Here is a 6,429-nt window from a genome sequence, read left to right as displayed (position 1 = left end):
CCAAACTAGCCCTTTGAGTATTATGTGTGTGTTAACATGCACATATTTGAATAGTGCACCATTTGTGGCAAAATCTCGCCTCTTTGTTTTTTTTTTGGCTTGTCTTTCAATATAAATGACTCTGTACTAAGTATGGGGAATTAGTAATGTTAAATTTACATTATGGAATCAATAATGTTAAATTTATATTTATTAATATTTTAAATAATTATTAAAATTTCAAGAAATATTTATTTTAAAAATTAGTTTTTCAATAATTATTAGAATATGGATAGTTTTCTTTTGTTATGATACGTAGAGGGTTAATGATTAACTGAAATTGATATAATGTAGGCAGAAATCATTGTGGATAATCACTTTTGCATTTTCTCCATTTTTTAGGAATGAATTGAAAATGGTGATAGTAGGTTGTGGGCTTTAGCAACAATTTCTCAAAAAAAATGTCACATATCTAACTTTCCAGAAAAAGAAAAATGAGAAGGCCATGTGTCTAAATGGAGTTGTAGTTTGGTAGTGGGTTGTGGGATTTAGTAGGAATTTCTCAAAAATTGCCACGTGTCTAGCTTTCTAAAAAATGAGAATGCCACTTGTCTAAATGGTGGTAGTGGGTTGTGTGCTTTAATAGCAACTTCTTAGAGAATGTCATGTGTCTAAATTTGAAAAGGCCACATGTTTGAATGGTGGGGGGTTGTAGCCTGAAAGATTCTAACAAGGTATTCTTTGGGGGTATTAAAAGTTGGGGGGGAATTTTATTGTGGATGTTGAACCATTTTTCACTCTAGGGTCATGATCTGACTCAAACCCAAACCCATTTTGTTGGATTTGGGTTTTGGGATTGGATATTAATATTCGATTAAAAATCTCGATCATAGAGAGAGTTGAGAAAAAAAAAATGCATGTATGTTTAGTTTTTCTTTAAATAGATTATTATATTTTTTTCCTTTAATAATTTGTTAAATTTTATAAAAATTAAAACGAACCAAATTATATTCAGATACCTAGCATCCTTAATGGATTCGGATTCAAATTGACCTTTGTATGGGCAGATTGGATTCAATATTTATGTTACCAGAGGGGATTTGGATATATCTATTCAAATCAGATCTAATCCATTTGCATCCTTAATTGTCATTGGTAGGTTAGGGCTATGTTTGGTTTGAAGGAAAATGTAGGGAAAGGAAGGGAAAGATAAGGAAATCTTTACAAACCTTGTATAGGTTTCTCTGCCTTTCCCTTCATTTTCCTACATTTTTCTTCAAACCAAACATAGCCTAGAGATCAATCCAAACAAATTTTGTAATCAGATCACCTGTCAAATAGGCGGGGTCAATGATGGATATAAAGTTATAAACCACTGCATATAACTATTTAGTGCCCATTTGAGAGGGCTCATGAGCAGCTTTTGGCTTTGCAAGGTAGGCTGCATACACAAAGTCTCGAAGCTATATTGCTGAATCAGTGATATGCTTTCTTGAATCCAGAATAGAAATATGTTTTCATTCAGAAAAGAAAACGAAACGACTCCCAGTGAAGACCATTTTAGCAGCTTCTTCAAAGTGGTTCTAAGAAGGCTGTGTTTAGTTTGAAGAAAACAGTAGGGAAAGAAAGGGAAGTTGGGGAAGTAGTGTTTTTGTATAAGTCCCCTTTCTTTTTCTATCTTTTTCCTTTAAACCAAACATAACCTAAAGGAATTCAATTAAAACTGTACCCCTTCCAAACAGGCCCTTAAAGGGTAAAGCTACAAGTGCATCCTCCTGGCGAGGTAGTGTTTGTCTCTTTGATGATAAAGACCAGCTTGGGCCACGTTCTTGTTTACTTTTTTTAAATCGACTCCAAAGCACAATAATAACCATGGGCTTCAAGAATAAGTCAAATCGATGGATCTAGCCCAACTTAACACAGGTGGAGATCACCTAAAAAAAGTGGAGACATGGAGCAAGCTTTCTTCTATTTCAGGTTGTTGACAGAAAGAACGAGCATTCTAACATGCGCATGTGCGCCAAGCTATCAAAATCGCTCGAGGCTTGTTTGGCTCAACAACAATTCATGTATCTATATGAAGGGAAACAAACTCTGACTTAGATAATCAATTACAGAACCAGCAACTGACCAGCTGTGCTCTGTAAGAGATACATGGATACAAGACAACTCAGCTTGCATCCCTTCCAGGGGTTAAGACCAGCTTGACGCCACTCGATTTTGGTTTTGTGGAACCCATCTGGCGCATCTTAGCCAAGCCTGTGTTCCTGTACAACAATTTTTTTAGTGCTCCTTTTTTTTAGCTTTTGTTTGGTAAGTACGTTTCATCATTTATTTCATTACTGGGGCGGTTTAACATTGGGACCAACAAATTGATGATTGAGGTTTCATAACTTTCATTATTTCGCATTCTCATCTGCTAAACTAATTATGGATTCAGCACCATCTAAATGGATAAACATGGATTACTTGAACTCTACAAATCAATGACATAATTAAGTGCGAGGGCAGATTCAATTGTATTTCCCGAGAAAATGCTATTTTAATAAAATGTTCCATTCGCTCAGTTTGGGAGGAGTATAAATATAAATATATTTATATTTTGTATTATTTTGTATATATTTGTATTGTACATATTTGTATTTGTATTATTTTCAAATTGAGCATTTTAAATTATAAATTATAGATACTACACTACTTTGCATGGTTTTTAAAACTGGATCGGATCAGAAAAATTGGAAACCGGTCAGGTGACTGGTTCCATTTTTCTCCAAAATCGGATGCTAGTAAAAAAAACGATGATTTGGTCAACAAACCGCAGACCTGGGTGGTTGAACCGTTTAATGATTTTGACCTTTTTTTTTTTAATTTTTTTGTCAAAACGGGCCAATCATTCAACTCGGAAACTGGACCCTGACCAATTCGTTCTCCAGATCGATTTTAAAAACCTTTATACTTTGTGTAGTGCTGTCAATAGATTAGGTCTGGTCCGGGTCAGGTAAACAGGGTCTCATCTATCTATTTAAGTTAATGTGTAGAAACAGTTATGAACCAGAACCTATAAAATGATAAAGATATAAGTTTACATTTAAGCCTCTTCATTTAACAAAAAGATTGGCATTAAACAAAACAGAATGACGAAACTGAATTCATGTAGCCGACCATGATAAGGTTTAGATGATAATGATGATATCATGATATAGTCAATACAATCAATCCTGATTCCGACCCAATCCAATTATAATTGCAACACATAATGCAAAATCACACTATATAAACCGTCAGTTTGGCTTCCTGATCACCCATTGACCCCTAATTCTGTGTTAGTCAATCCCCCTGTACAGGTATTCTAAAATGTATGCATTGCTGGTGTCGAAGAGACGAAGACTGTTTCCTGATTGGGTCAAGTTCTTTGGCCTCAATCCGAACTCAGAAAAATGGCCCATAAAACGGGCTTATCGTAGTGAACCAAATGGGACCTACGTAATTTATTGGGCCAACATGAAAACTTCAGTTGTGCAACTGGTTACCAACTGCTCAACTCCTTTGACAAAACCTAGAGAACTGATCATCCAATATCGGACATGTGGCTTTCTTATCAAGTTATCAATACATCTTTTGCAATTCTATTTTCATAAGATTGCGTTTTGGTTCTTGAAAGTGCAAATTAAAAAAAAATGCAAATTCTCATTTAATTATGTTTTGGGTTTTGTTTTATTCTGTTTCATGTCTTAATTTACTTCATTTGTTCTGCAATCAAATAAAAATAAGCTAAAATTTAAAACAAAAAAGGGATCAGAATGTACATTAAGATCTGCACTATCATAATCTTGCATTAAGTACAAATTTATTTGCATTACAAGTTTGCAACCAAACACAGCCTAAAGCTCTAAATATATTTATCATTTAAATTTCTTAAAAATTTGCTACATAGAAAACATACGGTTTTGCTTGCACCATATTATCAAAGAATTCTCTCGGTAACAAAATTTAGCAAGCAGGGTCCTTTTAAAAAAGCAGTGCACCAACTGCATCGTATACTTCGCATAATAGTACGACCAGCACCTTAAATTTGAATTGCAAGAGATGCTGCCTCGCCAGCAACTTTCATCTCAAGTTGGTAAAGCGTAAGTCTCATCTCATTATCCTTAGAAAAAGGGTAAATTATATAGATTATACCGTGTCCTTCGAAGTTAGTGTAGATGAGGTTAATTTACTAAAATGCCCTTTCGGGAGAGCAGTTTATTTCTTATTAATTATACAAATATTGTTAGGTAAATATATAACAGTTATTATATATAATTATAAATATTATTATTATAATTATCTAATTATATAAATATATAATAGTTATTATAAATATTGTTAATAACTAGATATTGAACCGTTCAAATGGTTTTGACCGTTTTTTTATTTTTCTTATTTTTTGTCAAGGTTGGACCGTTCAACCCAGTAATCGGACCCTTGACCGATTTGGTCTTCGAGTCGGTTTTAAAAACTATGATGTTATGTCATTCGAGCGTGTGACTTGAATAGGTAGCCCATCCAATTCGAATGGGTAGCCTGTTCTGACAACAAAAATAAATAAAAAATAAAAAAAGGCCAAAAACCATTGAAGGGGTCAATGGGTTGATGGTTCAACCACTTGGGTCAGGGGTCGTTGATCGATTCAACGGTTTTTGGCCAGGAACCGGGATTGGGGTAAAACGAAACTGGTTGCCTAGATGGTTCCCAATTAAATAAAAAAAAAAAAAAACAGATGACTCATTCCAACAACAAAAATTATAGGCAAAAAATTGAGTGTGTGAGGTCTATTAAGTAGTACCATACGTGTTATGTCATTCGAGCGTGTGACTCATACGACCTGAAAACAAAATCATTCTGGCCACCGGTTTTTGGGTCGACAGTTCGATTTGAATGGATGGCCCATTTTGACAACAAAATTAAAAAAGTAAAAAAAAAAAAGACCAAAAACCATTGAATGGGTCAATGGTTCAACCGCTCGGATCAATGGGTCATTGACCGATTCAATGATTTTTGGCTAGGGACCGAGATTATGATAAAATGGAACTGGTTGCCAGGATGGTTCCCAATTAAAAAATAAAATAAAAACGCCCAACAAACCATTTTACGGGTCAACAGGTCGATGGTTTGACCGTTCGAGTAAATGGATCATTAACCGATTCAACAATTTTTGGCCAAAGACCATGTCAACAGGTCGACGGTTCCATTCCAGCCCCTACGAAGTAGGGCTCCTCCGCTAGTAATATTTGAAAACGATGAAGATGGGCAAGCAAAGCATATTTTCTCCTTTCTTATCCATTTCTCTTCTAAACTCTAATTGAATAAAACACTCACTATGAGAAAGAAGAAGAAATAAACACAAGTAACGAGTTTAGGTAAGCGAAAGGCAAAATGGCCCCACAACTTAATGAAAGGATAATTTGGGGGTTTAGAGATATTTAACAAGGTTACATTTCAATCTTGTTTCTTAAACCTCCTCTGATTTTTCACCTATTGTGTTTGGAATCAGTGTAAAACGTTATCGGTGTAAAAGTACACCGACGATGTTTTAAACTGAACCGTGAAAATGACCATTGCTTTTTGAAAAACGTGATGGGTGAAGGATGTAAAATTTTACATCAATAAAGTCGATGTAGTATTTACATCGATAATCGATGTAAAACTTTACATTTTATAGGTTTTACATTGATTATCGACATAAACCCCCATTCCATCAAAATGTATGCAATACTGAATCATAATGGAGTTTTTTATCATGATTACACTCTCCTTCCAAACATGAACAAAATCGAATTGGTGTAACACCGTTCTTGATTTACACCGATTCCAAACACAGCCTAAATATCAAAACATTCCCTCACTTTTTCAAATTGGACTTGGAACTCCCTTCTTACATTTATAAAAACATTATTTATAATAGTGATAGAAAAATGACTAATATACCCCAGGTTAAAATTGGAATGAAGTTAATTGTGATCAATTTAGATAAAAACCCCATCATTTTAACCCTTAGAATGGTGAAAACTTCACCACCGTTCATATCATGTCAGCATTGTATCCTATTTGTTTAAGGTTATATCCACGTAAAACACAACCAAGCAAATGAAGGTCATAATTAGGATTTTAAAAATATTAAGTCACAAATGATGTCAATTGTTAACAAACATGGGCAGAAGATTAACATATGAGATGGTTTTGTCTACTAAAAGTGAGAGAGGATGTTTCAGTATTTAACTGAAAAATTATAGGAGGTTTAAGTCTTTTACCCTCCTAAGAGATAGATGGAGTGAAGTATTAAAATCTAAGGGGGGTTTTGTTTCAAGGGGTTTTTACTGTTCAATTCACCCCAACAAATTTTAGTTCCACCATACAGTTGGAACATGTGTCAGCTTGGAATTAATGCCAATGCACGAGTGGGTATTAGTA

The sequence above is a fragment of the Nelumbo lutea genome, chromosome 5 (genome assembly GCF_056320005.1).
Source record: "Nelumbo lutea isolate HS-2025 chromosome 5, American lotus-T2T, whole genome shotgun sequence".
NCBI lineage: Eukaryota > Viridiplantae > Streptophyta > Magnoliopsida > Proteales > Nelumbonaceae > Nelumbo > Nelumbo lutea.
This window is presented reverse-complemented; position numbering follows the sequence as displayed.